Here is an 18,416-nt window from a genome sequence, read left to right as displayed (position 1 = left end):
AAACTCCTGGGCTCGAGTGATCCTTCTGCCTCAGCCTCCCGAGTAGCTGGGACTACAGGCATGCGCCACCATGCCCGGCTAATTTTTTATATATATATCAGTTGGCCAATTAATTTCTTTCTATTTATAGTAGAGACGGGGTCCCGCTCTTGCTCAGGCTGGTTTTGAACTCCTGACCTTGAGCAATCCACCCGCCTCGGCCTCCCAAGAGCTAGGATTACAGGCGTGAGCCACAGCGCCCGGCCTGTCTGAATGTGTTTGTATGTCTGCATTTGCGTATCTGTTTGCATGTGATTTTGTAGATGTGTGTCCACGTCCTATGTATCTATGTGTTTGCCTACGTCTGTGTCTATGCCTGTCTTTTTAAAAATAGGTCTCCAACTTCCTGTGTTGTGTGTAGTTCTATGTTTGTGCCTGTATATATTTATGTCTACAACTTTCTGTGTGCCTGTGTGTGTGTGTGTGTGTGTGTCCATACCTGAGTCTGCTCCGGGCCTTTCTCTCTGAGAGTCCGGTGGTGCATGTGGATGTGCACGCTCCCCTGGACTCAGCAGACCTTCGGTTGCCCTTTCTGCCCACCTGTTAGGGTCTTGCACTATCTACCCTCGCTCACCTCTCTCCACCAAGCACCTTCTCCTCTTTCCAGCCCATGGCCCCCAACCATCTGCAAAGCTCTCTCTGCTGCATGCAATCTCTAGTACAAACATGAAGGAGAGGGGCCCCACATGACCTCTCCCTTTTCTTTTGAATCAACCTGAATCGTCGCTGGCTTGCAGGAGTAAGTGGTTTTCCATCGCTCCATATTTGGGGAGCTGAGAGAAGGGCTTTCTTTAGTTCTAAAAAAAAAAAATTCCTGGTGTGGGCACAGGCATGCGTAGCACGCGCATGCACACACACACACAACTGAGAGAATGAGAGAGGAAAAAAATATCAAGGTCCCTTCTTTACTGAGATGAGCTCGCATCTGTTGCCATGGCAACCCGCCCACTCCTTCCCCGAAAAATCACCAAGAAGAGGTGATGGCATCGAGGAGGGATTGGCTGATTCCTTTCTGTATTATTTTTTCCGAAAAAGGGTTTTTATCACAAGAACAGGCTGTGAAATCCTTTGCCTCTGCCTTGCATAGTTTTATTGGGGACCGGGGGGGGGGGTATCACTCCTCAGCCTCTAATCAGACAAGGGGAGATGTATCTTTTCCAGAGATTTTGAGGAGGGTGACCTCCTGCAAAGGAACTGGAGGGTGGGTAGGGGAATCTGCTCCTTCAGAACAGTATGGAGACTCCTGGCTGCTTTTCTGGAGATTTGGAGCAAGGATCCTGACAGCTGTCAAAGTTGCCATTTAATGTCTTGTCTTCTTGTCTTGCTCTGGACAAATGTGTCTATGAGAAAGACAAAGAGAGAGGAGGGGAAGGGGGAAGAGAGATAGAAGAGGGGAAAGTGTGAATGAATGAATCACTTGATGGGGCTTCAGAGGAGATGCCAAGATGCCAAAGGATGCAAGCTCCCAGCAGTGGTCAGGACAAACAGGAGCACAAGGTGGCTCAAGAAAGATCCACTGGTGCAACTGGTGGTGGTTCAAGTCACCCCTAGACCACAGCTGTGGCTACTTGACTTGTGGCCACAGGGTGAACGTTCTAGAAGAGCACTGAAGCCCACCTTTCCTGACTCCAGTCCCAGCCTGGGTCTCAAAGGCCTCCTCCAAAGCCTGGCCACCAGCCAGTGCAGCCACACCATTCTCCCAAGTGAACTGTAGCCCCCGGGCCAGTGACTGCATGGTGAGAGAAAGGATTCCAGATCCCTCCCTCCCTCCCGTGCTTGGCTTGCTACAGAAATGGGCTCATGGGCTGAGGTTGGAATGACAGACCAAGACTCTGGCTCTGGAGAACTGGTTCCCCCTCTGGCAGCTGCTGCCACCCTGAGCAGGCAAAGGGCAGGGCCAGGTGGGGTGGAGGTGGCCGGTGGGTGTAGCTCCACTCAAAGTGATGGAGTAGAGGGATGAAAAGGCTTCAGATCTGCTCTGACCGATTAGTCATATCCTCGTGCCAGATCTGACTGATAGTATTATGCTCATTTATGGGGAAACTGAGGCTTGGAGATGGGCAATGACTTCATCAAAGTCACACAGCAAGTCACTGGCAAATGCTGAACCTTAAGCCTGGCGTCGGCATCCCAGCCCAGGCTTGCTCTCTTGTACCACATGGTAGGACAAGGATCTACAAACTTTGGCCTGTGTGCCCAATCTGGCCTGCTGCTGCTCTTTGTAAATAAAAATTTCCATTGGCTACAGGGTGAACGTTCTAGAAGAGCACCAATTTCTATATCCATTGATTTATTTATTGTCTATAGCTGTTTTCACACTACAGTGGCAGAGGCGAGTAGTTGCAACAGAGGCATACGGCTCACAAAGCCTGAAATATTTACTAACTGACCCTCAGAGTAGTGGATCGGTTCACACTAGGGATATCTCCACTTGTTTTTCTCTCCTTCTTGCCTGGAAAGCTCTCTTGGGCTGAGGCATACCAAGCTGTCATTTCAACTTCTTTTACTCTGCCCAGTGTGGCGGAGCTGCAGTGTTCCCCCACACCCTAAGGCAGGAGAGGTAGGAAGCCTCACCGGTCTGGCCCCTACTGGCTTCCAGCCCCCTTTGTGGCTGTGCAGATGTAGCCTCCCCACGTAGGAGTGATGCCCCACATCCTGTTCCCATAGCAACATGAGTTGGAACTGGCAATGAAGAGGCAGGGTACCCCATCCCAGCCCCATCCCAACCCCGGTCCTGCATTTTGGGAAGCGGAGGGTCCCATGCTTGGTGATTAAGGTATTGTCAGAAAAAATTTCCTTATAGGAGGAAATCAAGGGTATTGTAGGGTCTCGGGCCTTCTGAAGTCTCCAGTGTAACCCAGGGGAACAATCTCTACATATCTTCTCAGAGAGGTTGAGTAATTTGCCCAGGGTCACACAGCTAGAATGAAATAAATTCAGAATTAGAGCCCGGGCTTCCTGACTTCTACTCCTTTGTATTTTTTTTTTACTAGATTGTTCTTTTAAATTGCTGGGTTTGAAACCATGGAAATGTTTCTTAACAGACTCCCAAGTGCCTCGCCAGTGTCTGTGGCTGACCGGTCTGTGCAGTGAAAATGGGACCCCGAGTCGAGCTGGTTTATGCAACAGCCGTGTTGTCTTAGCTGCATCGCGGCAGGCTGTCGTCTTTCTCCTAAGGCCCTTTCATTAAGCTCTCACTCGTCAATTCTACGGCACACGGAAGCATTCGGAACAGCTTATCTATTTATGGTTATGAAATCAACAAATCTTGTGCAGGGAGGCACAGCTGGCACCCATGCACAGAGATGGTCGGGGACAGGTGGGTGAGCCGACGGGAGAGGCGAGGGACACGGGACCACGGAGGGTGCGAGGGGGAGAGCAGAGCGGGGGAAGGAGAAGGTGAGCTGTTCCCGGCCAGGGCCTGAAGGCAGGGCTGAGACACAAGGAATGCAACGACCCGACCAACCAACCGGAGTGTCAGACCTGCCACATTCCAAGGAGGGAAGAATCCACTAAAACCACTTTTCAAATGCAGAGTGGGGATCCCCCAGCTCCTCCAAGTGCCCTGGGCAGCCAGGAACGAAGGACCTAGGCCCTGCCCTCGAGGAGCAGGGGGCCAAGGAGGAGACAGACCCCTGCGCATTCACTCTTGGAGTCCTCCCGCTGGTGAATCCCTCCGAGCCCTCTGGCCCGACAGCTGGTCTGGCAAATCGCCCCACCCCACCCCAGTGTCCCCAGCCCCTGTGCTTCCTCAGCACTGCCCTTGTCACCCTGCACTGTCCCCACTTGCTTCCTGGGCCATCTCCCCTGCCAGCACCCACGTCCGGTCCCCGCTTTCCCAGCACCCAGCATGTAAGGCGTTTGCAGGACAGACACCGAGGGGACCATCCTCTGGGGGGGACATGGCAGTTGACAGACTCAGGCCAGGCTCGGCCCCATGGAGCCTCCAGGCTGGGGAGGAAGTGAGAACTGCATCCGCCCCCCGGGCTGGGATGCTGCCGCCAGGGCGGCGTGCAGGGTGTCCGGGAGCGAGAGGAGGCTGACCCAGCCTGGGGAGGTGCGTGTGAGTGGCGCTGCTGGCTCCAGGTCACAGCTGACCAGGCCGTGCTGGGGGAGTGGGGTGGACAGAGAACCCCATGGACAAGACCCCACATGGTGCCAGGTGGCCATGAGAGAAGCTGCTGTGGCCGAGGCCGTGGCAGCAGGTGCGGGGCAGGTGGGGCGAGGCAGCCACAGGACTTGGCTCCAGGGTGGCGCCGGGGCCAGCCCCAGCCTGCAGCAGCCAGGGCGGGGTGGGGGGCTGTGAGGAACGGCCCAGACTCCCCCAGCTCTGGCTCTGGTGATCCCTCCTGCCCGTCTGGCCCCCTGCGCACCCCCCTCCAGCTACATATCCTGCCTTCCAGTACCCGGCCCGCCACTCCCCTGCTTCCACAGTGCCCTTGCACGTGCTGTCCCCTCCCGGGGCGCCACGGCCTCTCCCCTTCGCCCACTTCATCCCACCTTCCCCCCCCCCCAAAGCTCAGCTCAAATCCCGCCTCCTCCAGAAAGCCTTCCCTGACTTTCCCAACTCGGTCAAATCCCCAGTTATAGGTTCCAGGCACCTGCGCCTCTGTTAGCCTTCGACGAGAGAGCAACTTTGTCCTTTATTTTAGTGATTAATTGGTGGTTATTGTCGCTCCCTTGCCAGACTGGGGACGCCACAGCAGGGACCCTGTCTGCTTTGCTCCCTGTCGACTGTTCAGCATGGTGTCGTAAGACCCTCCATACACATTTGTAAGACGTTTACATAAGACACAAGCAATGGAGGTGTCTACTCAGAGCAGAGAAGGCTCAAAGGGGGGTGTCGGCATCTTCAGTCACCCACAGGACGGCCACCGGGAGGCAGGGGCAGATACGGTCCGCGTGGAGAGGTGGCAGGGGCCTGAGGAAGGACAGGCAGGATAGAGTCCTGCCACCCTCACAGACTGACTTTGTGACGTTGGTCAGTTAAGTAGCTTAACCTTTTGTGCCTCAGTTTACTCATCTGTTAACTAAAGATGTGAGCAGAACAACTGCACCTCCTTCAAGGGGTCGATGTGAGAATTAAAGGAGTTAAATAGGTAAAGCCCTTAGAAATCACCCAACGCATGAAAGGAGCACGATAAATGTTCAATGGTGGATGTCATTCATTATCTTAACTTTATGAAAGACAGGATTGTGAGCAGGCGGTGCAGAGAAGGCAGGGCTGGCGCAGGGCCTGGCACACGCCCTGCCACTGCCAGTGCAGGAGCAGCTTGGGCCCCCTCTGGCTTCCGCAGCTTTGGGCCGGGCTGGGTCTGACAGTACCAGCCGCTGTAGGCCAGACTGGGGGCTGCGCGGCTCCGACAAAAAGGACAAAGGTGAGAGTGGGGTCTGGGAAGTCGAGGGGTGCTCACAAGTGGCCCTGAGGGCTCGGGCTCGGGGTGCCCCTTCCCAGGGCCTCTGCTGGCTCCCACGCTGCTCACCATGACTCGGGACAAGCGCCCTGGCTGTGCCTAACACACCCATCCAGTGTCCAGCAACCAAGCTCCCCTTGCATGTTTCTAGAAGCCACCCTGTCCGTGCTCTTCCCTCACTTAAAACCTTCATGGCTCCCTCACTTCCCATTACCCCAAACCCTTCCTGGCCGGCGCCTGCTGCCTTCCCTCCACCCTCAGGTGCCCAGGCCACCGCGGGCTCCAGCTTCAGGCCCGCCCGTGTTAGCATCTCAGCACGCCTTGTGACGGGACAGCAACAGATGTGACGGGTGCAAACTCGCCCGCACCTTGTGTACCCAACAGGTGCGTGAGCTCATGGAAACCCCCCAGCACCCTGACCCCAGGGAAGGCTGATGAGACTCAAGTGACCAGAGGCGAGCAGGAGGCCTGGGGCTGGGCCAGCGACAGACGGGAAGCCCTGGGTGCCGGGGAGAGGAGACCCCGAGAGCAGGGAGAACCACGCTCTCTGCCTGGGCCTGCTGGGACACAGGGAGCTGGTTGGGCTGTGGCAAGAAGGGGAGGGCGGCAGCTATGGCCCTGATGGAGCAGCTTCTGGAACCCGGAAGGGACAAGCACTTGGCGGGTGGGGGAAGGACACCAGGAAGCCTCAGTGCAAAGGACCGTCCGGTTGAAGGGAAAACTCCTGAATCACCCGGCCCAGACAGGGGTGGCTGAGGAGCCTTCCGCCTACCAGTCAGAGCGCGCTCAGTCTAGATGTCCGCATATCGTGTTTGATGCAGGGGAGAGTCTAGGACAGGAGGATGGGAAGACATGCATTCTGGTCCTGGCTCTGGCACCAGCCCACCAGGGGCTTGCTATGCAAGCCCCTTCCCCTCTGTGGGCCTCAGTTTCTCTACTTGCAAAATGGCAGTGGGTTGGGCCACTTGGCCTAAAAGGGCCTCCCTTCTCTGGTACTCTGAGCATCTCTGGCCCAGGTCTCACCTGGCCCTGTGCCTCTTGGGCCTTGGGAGTTGAACCCTCTGCAACCCTGAGACCCAGTTTCAGGTGGGCATGAGCCCATTTGCCCAGGGCTAGGGTCCAGGTGGGCCTGAAGTATCCCAGAGGACCAACTCCTTGGCCCTGGATGTGCAGGGCCACCCCGGAACCCTGAGGACCGGGCTGTGTGGACACGGGAGGCAAGAACTCGTGCTGACTCTGCACTTTCCTTCTTCACAGCCAACCCCTCGGGCCATTCTCACAGCTCAATGTGACTGCAACAAAGGACTCACCGTTGGGGGGCGCCGGTGGGTTCCAAGGTGCACACAACAGGTCATCTTCAGAGTGGTCCACGCAGCCTGTGGCTGAAGCAGCTACTGTCTCCAGCATTCCTTAGCTTCACGCTGGTGGGAGGAAGACGACCCTCTCAGGAGGTCCCACAGCTGGCCACACAGGGACGCCACAGCCTGGCCAAAACACTCAAGTTCAGAAAATCCCAGACTTACAGTCGGAACTGGGCCCCTTACAGACCATCTCCGCCGCACTGTCCTAGTGCCGAGAACGGAGTGACCCAAGTGACATGGCCAACGCGTGGTGGAAGCGGACCCCCAGCCAGGTCCTGGGCTCACAGAGCAGCGGCCTGGCATGCCTCCCGAGGGGGGCCCCGCGGGATCCAGCAGCACAGGAGGAGCCTGCGCCGGGAGGCAGGGGCTGGGTCCTAGGCTCAACAACACGCTGACTTGCTGTGTGGCCTTGGCAAATCGTATCTTGCCAAGGGATGCCTCAGTTTCCCCTTCTGTGCATTAAAGGCTTGGCCCTGGGAACGTATCCTTCTTGGAAATGTCATTCAAGGCTCCAGGGCTAACTGTTCCAGAGTGTGAGCGTCTCTCCTTTCCTAGACTCAGAGCCCGCAGGTGCTGGGCGGGATGGGATCCACCTCTGGGCCCCCATCCCAGGTGCCGAGTAGGGGCGCAGACATGTCTGGAATCCACAGAGCTCCTCAGGAACCGTCAGGTACTTCACAGCTGTCCTCAGGGGGGTCCTGGTCAAACACCTCTGGTGGGTGCTGTAGAGAGAGCACAGGTGTCAGCAGGACCAGGCAGGGGGCCAAAGGGCTGGTCCACATGGGTGGGAGAGCCCCGCTGGAGCCCAGCCGCCCACGCGTGCACCCAGACACGAGTGGCGCTCCCAGGCAGGCTGGCAAAGGTTTGGCTCCAGGAAGTCCCAGGGAGCTGGTGGGCTGCAGGAGCCCTGAATGGGAGCAGACATTTGCAAGCAGCAACCTGATTGGTTGGTCATGGAGACCATGGGATCCAGAAGCTTGTCCGGAAAGCCCACCTCGGCCCGGACGGTGCTGGGGACGAAGAGGCGGGCCGTGCCACTCAGAGTTGTCCAGCGCCTCCGCCGGGTGCAGGGCAGCGGCCAGACAACTGCACCCCGCGCCCGCTACACTCAACGTGCAGGAACGAGGACACACCTCCGGCCAGAGGTCAGCATCCTGGGCTCTGGCCCGTGCTTTCCAGGAACATGCCATGTGACTCTGGTCAATCACTACTCTTCTCTGGGCCTCAGTTTCCCTTTTAGTTTAAGGAGAGGGTTGGAGCAACTGGTAAGGGGCTTTCCTGGGATCTTAACTTGGCTCCAGGCTGAGCCCGAGGGGAAGAGTAAGGCAGAGGGCGGAGGGGAGGTGTGAGCCCCAGCGTGCCCGAGGGCAGCGAGTCCTCACCTGGTGTTCCACTCCGTGGCCTTGTCCAGAGGGGGTCCCAGCTGCGCTGGGCCTGCATCCTGTGTCCTTGCAAGGTTTGAACAGGAGCGTCTCTGCGCTGGCAGGGGAGAGGGGCGGGGCGAGGGCCAAGGGCAGGACCTCTTTCTCCACGGCTGAAGGGTCCCCACGGTGGGCGGTGGGCGCTAGGGGGGCGGAGGATGGGGCTGCGGCGCCGGGGCTTCCTGGGCCCAGGCCCGGCGCGGGCAGGCGGCCGGGGGCGGGGGCAGCTCCCGGGCTCTGGCGGAGCCGCCACTCCGCCGGTTGCCTTAAAAAGGCGCCAGCGCGCGCGCATCAGCAGAAGGGACGCGGCTCTCTTCCAAAATAGGCAAGAACTGGGAGGCCGCGGGAGACCGGCAGCGACGAGCGCGGACGTCACGCGGGGCCTCCCCCCGCCCCCGCCCGCATCACGTCTCCATGGCAACGGCGTGCCGCGCCGCGGATGAATGAGCCGCCGCGGAGGACGGGGGCGCGCGAGGAGGAGCGCGGGGACGCGGCCGCCCCGGGGCGCCCTGGCGATCGTGAAGACGCGGACCTCCGTTGCCAGCGCGTCCTGTTGCGCCCCGGGACGCGGGGGCTGCTCGGTCCAGGGAACCCCTGTCCTCTCGCTCAGGGTTCCTCCGCCCCGGGGCCCCCCTGCACCCCACCGCCCCTCTCGGCGGCCGGCTCTGCTCCCCGAAGTCCGCGTGTGGACGTGGCGCCACCTGGCGGCCGACGCCGGCGCTGCGCCGGGCGGGCCTGCCGCCGAGTCCCGCCGTCTGTGTCGCCCTCTGGCGTCCGCGGGGGGAGGCGCATGAAGGAGCCCGCGGCTCCACCCGGGACCCCAATCAGCAAAGTGCTCATGTCGTATGGTCGCGCTACGCCCCGGCGGACAGCCCTGCAGAAACTGCCGTGCGGGACGCTGCCGGGGTACGATTTCACGGGGGGACAGCCGGAAACCATTTCTCAACGGAACACGGATTGTTTTCTGAAGAGGCCGCGGTGCCACCAAGTGCCACAGGCTGCATGGCTCAAACGACAGGCATTTATTTCTCACGGTTCTGGAGGCTGGAAGTCCAAGACCAAGGTGCTGGCAGGGCTGCGTCCTTCTGGGGGCCTTCTCCTCCCTGTGTCTTCAGTCATCGTCCCTCCGTCTGCGCCCAAATTTCTTCTTACAAGGATATTGGTCAGATTAGATTAGGGACCACACTAAAAAACTCATTTTAAGTTAATTACCTCTTTGAAGACCCTATCTCCAAAGAAGGTTACATTCCGAGGTCCTGGGGTTAGGACTTGCACATAGGAATGTGGGGGAGGGGGGGGACACAATTCAGCCCATCATACAAGCTAAAGAAAAAAAAAATCACACGATCACATCAACTAATGTAGAAAAAGTATTTGACAAAATGCAACACCCATTCATGATAAAGACTCAGAAAAATAGGAATAGAGAGAAATTCCCGCAACTTGATAAAGAACATCTACAAAAACCCCACAGCTGACATTATACTTAATGGCAAAAAAAAAAAAAAAAACTGAATGGCTTCTAAGATTGGGGACAGGGCAAAGATGTCAGTTCTTACCAATCTAATTCAACTTGGCAATGGAAGTTCCAGCCACTGCAATAAGTCCAGAAAAAGAGACAAAAGGCATATAGATTGGAAAGAAGAAATGAAACTGTTTCTATTTGCAGATGACATGATTATTTACATAGAAAATCCCAAGGAATCTACCAAATAAATAAATTTAAGAAACCCTAGAAGTAATGAGTAACAAGATGGTAGGATATAAGCTCAATATACAAAAATCGATTGTATTTCTATATACTAGCAATGAACACATGGACACATTTTAAAAATATAATGCCAAGGCCGGGCGCGGTGGCTCACGCCTGTAATCCTAGCTCTTGGGAGGCCGCGGGCGGATTGCTCAAGGTCAGGAGTTCAAAACCAGCCTGAGCAAAAGCGAGACCCCGTCTCTACTATAAATAGAAAGAAATTAATTGGCCAACTGATATATATAGAAAAAATTAGCCGGGCATGGTGGCGCATGCCTGTAGTCCCAGCTACTCGGGAGGCTGAGGCAGCAGGATTGCTTGAGCCCAGGAGATTGAGGTTGCTGTGAGTTAGGCTGACGCCACGGCACTCACTCTAGCCTGGGCAACAAAGCGAGACTCTGTCTCAAAAAAAAAAAAAAAAAAAAAAAAAAATATATATATATATATATATATATATATATAATGCCATTTATAATTGCTAAAAAAAAAAGAAAATACTTTAGTGTAAATCTAATAAAACACATACAGGACTTGTAGACTGAAAACTACACAACACTTATAAAAGAAGTCAAAGATCTAAATGTGTGGAGAATTACTGTGTTCATGGATTGGAAGATAGCATAGTAAAGATGCCAATAGGTTAATTCAATTCCTATCAAAACTCTGCGAGAGGGCTGGGCGCGGTGGCTCACGCCTGTAATCCTAGCACTCTGGGAGGCCGAGGCGGGCGGATTGCTCAAGGTCAGAAGTTCGAAACCAACTTGAGTAAGACCCCGTCTCTACTATAAATAGAAAGAAATTAATTGGCCAACTAATATATATAGAAAAAAAAACTAGCTGGGCATGGTGGTGCATGCCTGTAGTCCCAGCTACTCGGGAGGCTGAGGCAGCAGGATTGCTTGAGCTCAGGAGTGTGAGGTTGCTGTGAGCTAGGCTGACACCATGGCACTCACTCTAGCCTGGGCAACAAAGCGAGACTCTGTCTCAAAAAAAAAAAAAAAAAAAAAAACCCTGCGAGATTTTTTATACCTATAAACAAGAGTATTCTAAAATTTATATGGAAATACAAAAGAACTAAAATAGTTAAAATAATTTTGAAATAAAGAAATAAAGTGAGGGGAATCACTCTAAGAATTCAAGACATTATATAGCTACAGTGTCAAGACTGTATAATATCAGCAGAAGGATAAACACATAGATCAAATGAATGGAATAGAAAACCCAGAAATAGACCTACACTAATGTGCCCCACGATTTTTGGACAAAGGTTCCTCAATTGAAAGAAAGATAGCCTTTTCAGCAAGTGGTGTCGGAGCAATTGGACATACATAGGTAAAAAAAAATTGAACCACAATCTGTTTCATACCTTACACACAAATTAACAAAGTTCTCTGAAAAGCAGTTTCGAGGAAAGAGACTTTATTCCAGTGAACAGTTTGCAAACCAGGAGACACAACTTGCAGTCCAGAGGACAGAGAGAAGGTTCAATTTTATAGCCAAAGTCCCTGCCCCGGTTCCAATCAAGGTCTGTTTATGCAAATGAAGGAGCCAAAGTTGCTTGGTTCAGATTGGTCGATACAGCTGAGCCCTGATTGGTTGGTTCAGGTAAACTCTGAAAGTTCCAAAATTAAACAGACGTGTGGGTTTGCAGGGAACGCAGGGTATGTGTGTGACCTCTGGTCAGCCGCTGGCCACTTGACGCTACTTTCTATTTAGGCCCACTTAGGCAGCGGGGGTCAATCTGGAAGGGTTGACTCTTTCCTGTTCCCATTTGTTCTCATCTGGTTCTTAAAAAACTAAGCATATGGCCGGGAGCAGTGGCTCACGCCTGTAATCCCAGCACTCTGGGAGGCCGAGGCGGGCGGATTGCTCAAGGTCAGGAGTTCAAAACCAGCCTGAGCAAGAGCGAGACCCCGTCTCTACTATAAACAGAAAGAAATTAATTGGCCAACTGATATATATATAAAAAAAAATTAGCCGGGCATAGTGGCGCATGCCTGTAGTCCCAGCTACTCGGGAGGCTGAGGCAGAAGGATCACTCAAGCCCAGGAGTTTGAGGTTGCTGTGAGCTAGGCTGACGCCACAGCACTCACTCTAGCCTGGACAACAAAGTGAGACTCTGTCTCAAAAAAATAAATAAATAAAAAATAAATAAATAAAAATAAAAAACTAAGCATAATAATACCCCATGTATATTTAAAAAAAAAAAAACAAAAAACTAAGCATGAGGGTCGCCGGGCCTGGTGACTCACGCCTGTAATCCCAGCACTCTGGGAGGCTGAGGCTGGCGGATTACTCAAGGTCAGGAGTTCGAAACCAGCCTGAGCAAGAGCGAGACCCCCGTCTCTACTATAAATAGAAAGAAATTAATTGGCCAACTAACATATATATAGAAAAAATTAGCCGGGCATAGTGGCGCATGCCTGTAGTCCCAGCTACTCGGGAGGCTGAGGCAGGAGGACTGCTTGTGCACAGGAGTTTGAGGTTGCTGTGAGCTAGGCTGACGCCACGGCACTCACTCTAGCCTGGGGAACAAAGTGAGACTCTGTCTCAAAAAAAAAAAAAAAAAAACTAAGCATGAGACTACCACATGGCCCATTTGCACTCCTGGCGTTTATGAAAACTTACGTTCACACAAAAACCTGTATGTGAATGTTCAGAGCAGATTTATTTGGGATAGCTCAAAACTGGAAACAACCCAGATGTCATTCAGTGGGTGAGTGATCATACAGTCTGTCAGACAGTGAATGCGGTGGAAGAGTGCTCAGCAGAAACAGTGAATGAACCTTGATCCATACAGCAGCCTGCGCGAACCTCCCGAGAATTACGCCGAGTGGAAAAGGCCAGTCCCCAAAAGTGACATACCGTGTGGTTCCATTTACGTAACACTCTTGAAATGAGAAAATGACAGAAACGGAGAACCTGCTAGTGGTTGCTGGCGGTTAAGGATGTCGGGAAGCAGACGGGGATGGGGAAGGGACGTGGGCAGGGCCACGCAAGGGCAGCACAGGGGGATCTTGAAATGACAGGAATGTTCTGTATCTTGACTGGATCAATGTCAATCAATCTGGGTGCGATATTGTCCTCTAGTTTTGCAAGATGTTACCAAAAGGGGAAACTGGGTAAAGGAGGGCACATGGGATATCTCTGTGTTATCTTTGAACTGCATGTGAACCCACAATTATCTCAAAATACAAAGTTTAAGAAACAGGGAATGCACTGCAATTTTCCTGGATAGCCTTGCCATCGACTCCATACACTTCCTTTGTCTGGCGTCACTGGATCCACTGAGTCATGAGAAGAAGCAGAGGGCTTCTCCGCAGCCCGGTGTGGCTGGAGAAGCCACGCTGGAAACTCATAGAGTCGGATGTAACAAAGTACCACAAATTTACTGACAACGCACGTTCATTACCTGACAGTTCAGGAGGATGGAAGTCTGAGAAGAGCCTCACTGGACCAAAGTCACAGTGTCAGTGGGGCTGTGTCCCAGCTTGATGGGGATAAGACCACTGGCACTTAGAGACCCCATTTCTGAGGCCGTGGGAGGAGAGGAGGTGAAGGAATGCTACCCGAGCGGGAGCTGGAGATAAGGGCAGAGGTTAACTACCTAGTTGGGGAGCATTCCAGCGGTCTGGGAGTACAGCAAAGCAGACTCCCACCTCAAAGCCTGAGGGGCCTCATGCCTAAAAATCCTCGGAGCGGCTTGACATGACAGCCACCCATGGCTGTAGAGGAAGATTGCAAAATGTCAGCCTGGGAGAAGGGACGTCAGGCTCCAATTCTTAAAACACCAGGTTGAGTTCCTTCCCTCCCTTTCTCGGTAGAACGCCTCAGCTAATGGGGAGCTCACCTCCCAGTTAGAAGCACTAATCTCTTTGCGCCTCAATCGAATGGGCCACAGCTGCTGAGTTCAGAGATACTATCTACACATACCTTAAGGCGTAATTGCGCTTAGTATCGAGCTATGGGTTCCTGCTTCTACAGATAAAACAGTAATTGGCTAAGGCATCTTGTGACTTTCAGGGGAGACTTGAAACTTCTACACATTGTAACCCACGAGCTTTTCACGTGAAATCATTGTAATCCATAGCATGAAAAAAGAGAATAAAAGCGGGCGCTGGACTTCAATCAGTGCCACCTGGCTCTCGGGAATGCTGGTGGTCCCCATGACTTCCCCACATCCTTTCACCTTACTTTTTGCGTCTGTGTTTTTGTCTCTCCCATCTCCTGCCACGCACACTGCCTGGGGACCCGGTTATATCGGGGGCATCTCGAACCCCCCGATGCCTTCTGGAGAGTCTAGGGGGAAATCCGTTTCCTGGCCTGTTCCAGCTTCTAGAGGCCTCCTGCATCCCTTGGCTTGTGGCCTCCTGCTCCATCAACCCTTTTTCTGGCTCACACGGCGGCCCCCTTTCATGAGGACCCTCGTGATGACACGGGGCCTGCCTGAATAATGCTGCATAATCTCTCCATCCTGAGATGCTTAACTTAGCACGCCTGCAAAGGCCCTTTGGCCTGTCGGGCAGCATGTTCACAGGTTCCGGGGATTAGGACATGGACGTCTTTTCTGGGGGGCAGGGTTTTGCCTGCCACACCTGGCAAACGATTCAGAGCATCACATTCGTGTTGGCCTCTGTTGCCTGGAAAATCCATTGAGGCCCTCCAAGCTTTGTGCCTCCTTCTTTCCAGTGAGAGGCACAAGTGCCAGCAATGTGAGTACACGATGTCGATGTTATGTTTTGTTATCGATGATTTTAACCTTGACCATTTGCTTCAGGTAGTGTCTGCTGAGTTTCTCCACTGGAAAGCGACCACGTTTCTCTCTGCAGCTCATAAATATCTTGCCAGGAGAAGCCAGATGCTTTTAACTGCCCTGGAGAGCTTAGAGAAAATGAAAAGCTCCTGCCAGGAAATTGGCTCCAGGCACGGAGCACTAAGTGGTTTCCGTCCACGCCTGCCCTGTGCGGATTTCTCACCCCTGTAGCCACAGCGCTGGTGCAGCTGAAAAGTAGAGGCATCACCAAATCCTGCGCCAATCAAAGTACGCAATGACCTTACAAGGAGACACCGACTCTCTTCACGCCCAATCCCTACGCTCCACGCTGACTTCAGACTAAGGCCTCAGAGGGACAAGTCTCCCATCTGACCCAGGAAAAGAAGGCCGAAATGGCAAGCTTTTAATCGGTTGTTTGTTACCCAGTGGTGCAGATTATATAAGCAAGGCAAGATAAATGCTTGATTCTTTTTTTATTATTTTATTTTGAGACAGAGTCTTGCTCTGTTGTCCTGGGTAGAGTGCAGTGGTGTCATCATAGCTCACAGCAACCTCAAACTCCTGGGCTCAAGCAATCCTCCTGCCTCAGCCTCCCAAGTAGCTGGGACTACAGACACAGGCCACCATGCCCGGCTAATTTTCCTATTTTTTTTTTGTTTGTTTGTTTGTTTGTTTTAGTAGCTACAGGGACTCACTCTTGCTCAGGCTGGTCTCGAACTCCTGAGCTCAAGCGATCCTCCTGCCTCGGCCTCCCGGAGCACTAGGATTACAGGTGTGAGCCACTATGCCCAGACTACTTGATTCTTTTATTTACCAGTTTGCAAGATAAAAAAAAATTGGTGCCCTATCGTCATCCACTGATGGTCAGTTACTTTAAAATATCATTATGATCTCTTGGCTTTGAACGTACCTGATGGGTTTCAATCTGTTGCAATCGTTATTCTTACTGAAGCTCAAATTATCCCATTTTTGGCCTCTTCCGATTGGCACCTGAGATCTTTTAAATATGACCTTAGCAGCCTCTGTAGCTTCTTGCTATCTGGTATGACAAGATAGCCCAGGCTCCAGGAGCTTCTGAGTCAAAAATTATGCACCTTTTTCATTTTGCCCAATTACTTTCTCCCAAAATGTGGTAACTTACTAACCTTTTAGTGATATACATCATTGCCTTTTCATCTCGAATGCATCAGGCTAAGCGAAAGAAGCCAGACCCAAAAGGCTATATACTGCTTGATTCTATTTATGTGACAAACTTATAGGGGCAGAGAACAGATCAGCAGGTGGGAGTGTGTGTGGGTGGGAGGGGTTTGGCTGCAAGGGGCAGCAGGAGGGAAAGTTTGGGGCAGTGGACTGTTTGTTACCTGTGTTGTGCAGGTGCTTTCATGACTCTGTGCAGTTGTAAAAATATTATAAAACTAGATGTCAGAAAATGAGTTTTGGCTAGGTGCAGTGGCTCATGCCTGTAATCCTAGCACTCTGGGAAGCCGAGGCGGGCGGATTGCTCGAGGTTTGGAGTTCGAAACCAGCCTGAGCAACAGTGAGACCCCATCTCTACTAAAAATAGAAAGAAATTAATTGGCCAACTAAAATTATATAGAAAAGATTAGCCGGGCATGGTGGTGCATGCCTATAGTCCCAGCTACCCGGGAGACTGAGGCAGGAGGATCGCTTGAGCCCAGGAGTTCGAGGTTGCTGTGAGGCAGACTGATGCCACGGCACTCTAGCTCAGGCAACAGAGTGAGACTCTGTCTCAAAGAAAAAAAAAAAAAAGAAAAAAAGAAGAAAATGAGTTTTACTCTATGTAAAATTCAAAACTTCCTGAACACACTTAGATCTGTTTTGAGACTCAACCCGTTCCCTTAAATTATTGTCAATTGCTGAGCCATAGTCCACTGTTTAGATTATAATAGTTTTCCAATCTAGATTACATTTTGCTATAAGAAGCCAATTGGTTCAAAATGTACATATAAACTGCACATATTTAAAGTGTACACTTTGATAAGTTTCAACATACTTGTGCACCATGAAACCATCACCACGATGAAGGCAGTGAACGGATGTCTCCATCACCTTCAAAAGTTTCCTCCTGACCTCTGAAAACCCCTTCCTCCACTCCGGGCCCAACCTGTTTCTAAGCAACCACTTATCTGCCTTTTGTCGTTAGAGATCATTTTGCATTTTCTGGAATTTTATATGAGTGGGATCGTACAATAGGTACTCTTTTTTTTTTTTTTTGAGGGGAGGGGTCTGGCCTCTTTCAGCATTATTTTGAGAGCCATCCACACTGTTGTGTGTGTCAATAGTTTATTACTTTTAAGTTGTGAGAAGTATTCCTTTGTATAAATATATCACAATTTGTTTATCCAAAAACCTGCCGACAAACACTGGGTTGTTTCCGGTTTTGTGCTATTACAAATAAAGCCACTATGAATCTTTGTGTACAAGTCCTTGTTTAGACATAGGCTTTCATTTCTCTTGGAACCATACCTAGAAGTGGAACCGCTGGGTCATGTAGTGTGTAGGTGTTTAACTTTTTAAAAAACTCCCAAGTTGTTTTTCCAAAATGATTGTACTATTTTGCTCCCTTCTTGGCTAACACTCAGGAAAGCCTTCTTAACTGTGATCATTCTAATAGGTGTATAATAAGTAGCATTTCATCGTGGTTTTAATTTGCATTTCCCTAATGACTAATGACATTGAGCATATTTTATTTGCTAATCTATAATCTATATATCTTCTTAGGTAAGGGATCTCTTCAGATCCTCTCCATTTTAAAAATGGGGTTATTGGCTGGCCATGGGGGTTTGCATCTTTAATCTTGGCACTTTATGAGGCTGAGGCAGGGAGATCACCTGAGGCCAGAAGTTCAAGACCAGCCTGAGGAACATAGTGAGACCCCCGTCTCTACAAAAAATAGAAAAATTAGCCATGGTGGTGCACGTCTGTAGTCCCGACCACCTAGGAGGCTGGGGCAGGAGGATCACTTGAGTCCAGGAGTCTGAGGTTGCAGTGAGCTATGATGATGCCACTGCTCTCTAGCCTGGGTGACAGATGGAGACCCTGTCTCAAAAAACAAACAAAGAAATGTGGTTGACTTACTATGACTGAGTTATAAGGGTCCTTTGTATATTCTAGATCCAGGTCCTTTGTTGGATATACGTTTTGCAAATAATTCCTCCTAGTTTGTGACTTGTCTTTTTATGTTCTCAACAGTGTGTTTCGAAGAGCAAAAGTTTTAAATTTTGGTGAAGTAACAATTTATCATTTATTTTCTTTTAGGATTATGCTTTTGGTAGCATATCTAAAAAAATTGTCCCTAACCTGAGGTCACAAATATTTTCTCCTAATGTTTTCTCTCAGAAGTTGTATAGCTTACATGCTTACAGTTAGGTTTACTGTTTCACACACTACCAATTTGATCACAGCATGTTTGTGGTCTAGCTTAGGTTTCTTATGAGAAGCACGCACATACAGTTTTTAAAAAAACATTTATTTAGGCCGGGCGCTGTGGCTCACGCCTGTAATCCTAGCTCTTGGGAGGCCGAGGCGGGCGGATTGCTCAAGGTCAGGAGTTCGAAACCAGCCTGAGCAAGAGCGAGACCCCGTCTCTACTATAAATAGAAAGAAATTAATTGGCCAACTGATAAATATATA

At 51.5% G+C, this 18,416-nt stretch overlaps 1 long non-coding RNA gene across 1 annotated transcript; it reads right to left on the bottom strand.

Moving 5' to 3' along the window:
- Positions 1-99: 99 nt before the first annotated feature.
- On the bottom strand, positions 100-8,522 carry LOC142870569 (uncharacterized). The gene is made up of 3 exons (XR_012918894.1): positions 8,197-8,522; positions 6,764-7,536; positions 100-1,379 (listed from the first exon to the last, which is right to left on the bottom strand). It is a non-coding gene; the product is annotated as an uncharacterized LOC142870569 (long non-coding RNA).
- Positions 8,523-18,416: the final 9,894 nt, after the last annotated feature.

This window comes from Microcebus murinus, chromosome 4 (assembly GCF_040939455.1).
Source record: "Microcebus murinus isolate Inina chromosome 4, M.murinus_Inina_mat1.0, whole genome shotgun sequence".
In the NCBI taxonomy this organism is placed as follows: Eukaryota; Metazoa; Chordata; class Mammalia; order Primates; family Cheirogaleidae; genus Microcebus; species Microcebus murinus.
Note: the sequence above shows the minus strand (reverse complement) of the source record. Positions and strands in the feature narration are given on the sequence as shown.